Source organism: Limulus polyphemus, unplaced genomic scaffold, assembly GCF_000517525.1.
Source record: "Limulus polyphemus unplaced genomic scaffold, Limulus_polyphemus-2.1.2 Scaffold6985, whole genome shotgun sequence".
Taxonomy (NCBI): Eukaryota; Metazoa; Arthropoda; class Merostomata; order Xiphosura; family Limulidae; genus Limulus; species Limulus polyphemus.
The window spans coordinates 19,864-21,255 of NW_013672595.1; positions in this window are offsets into that span (position 1 = coordinate 19,864).

Here is a 1,392-nt window from a genome sequence, read left to right on the forward strand (position 1 = left end):
ATCACTAATTATCCTGAAAATTACAACCATCTTCAACAGAAAATAAGTAATTATCCTGAAAATTACAACCATGTTCAACACAAAATCAGTAATTATCCTGAAAATTACAACCATGTTCAACACAAAAACAGTAATTATCCTGAAAATTACAACCAAGTTCAACACAAAATCAATAATTATTCAAACTAACGACTGTTATGTTTACAACAAACCAGTACTATCGAGTGATGAGATTTGATAATCACTCTAATTATGCACTGACTTTCCATATATATTAGAAGTTGTTAATCAAACTGATTTTTACCACTAATTATCCTATGAATATGCCACGAATCTATTTCATGAATGATCTTAATTTTGATTGGCTCACAAAGGAATTTACCAACGTTTGACTGCCTCAACTACACTTTTCTACCTCTTTGTTGGTCAAGCTTGATTTCGCAAAATTGATTTTTTTTTCAGTTAGCTATGAAACTGAAGTTAGGGTATACTACGGGGTGGGGTGGGGGGGTGATAGTGCTTGCCCCATCATTTTTAACGGGCTATACGCTAGTCACTCTTATAATGCACCAAGGTCACAAAGTGTCGAGAGCAAATATTTTACAATAACTGGTGTCGAAAAACATAGATCTTAGGTTATACAGATTGACCCACTATCTATCAGGCCACCCTGGCCTTCAGCTTTAGATTACAAAGATTGACCCGCTAACTACTAGGCCACCCCGGCCTTCACCTTTAGGTTACACAGATTGACCCGCTAACTACTAGGTCACCCCGGCCTTCACCTTTAGGTTACACAGATTGACCCGCTAACTACTAGGCCACCTCGGCCTTCAGCTTTAGGTTACACAGATTGACCCGCTAACTACCAGGCCACCCTGGCCTTCAGCTTTAGGTTACACAGATTGACCCACTATCTATCAGGCTACCCTGGTTTTTCAGCTTTAGGTTACACAGATTGACCCGCTAACTACCAGGCCACCTGGCCTTCAGCTTTAGATTACAAAGATTGACCCGCTAACTACTAGGCCACCCCGGCCTTCACCTTTAGGTTACACAGATTGACCTGCTAACTACTAGGCCACCCCGGCCTTCAGCTTTAGGTTACACAGATTGACCCGCTAACTACCAGGCCACCCTGGTCTTCAGCTTTAGGTTACACAGATTGACCGCTAACTACTAGGCCACCCCGACCTTCAGTTTTAGATTACACAAATTGACCCGCTAACTACCAGGCCACCCTCACCTTCAGCTTTAGGTTACACAGATTGACCCGCTAACTACCAGGCCACCCCGGCCTTCAGCTTTAGGTTACACAGATTGACCCGCTAACTACTAGGCCACCCCGGCCTTCAGCTTTAGGTTACACAGATTGACCCGCTAACTACCAGG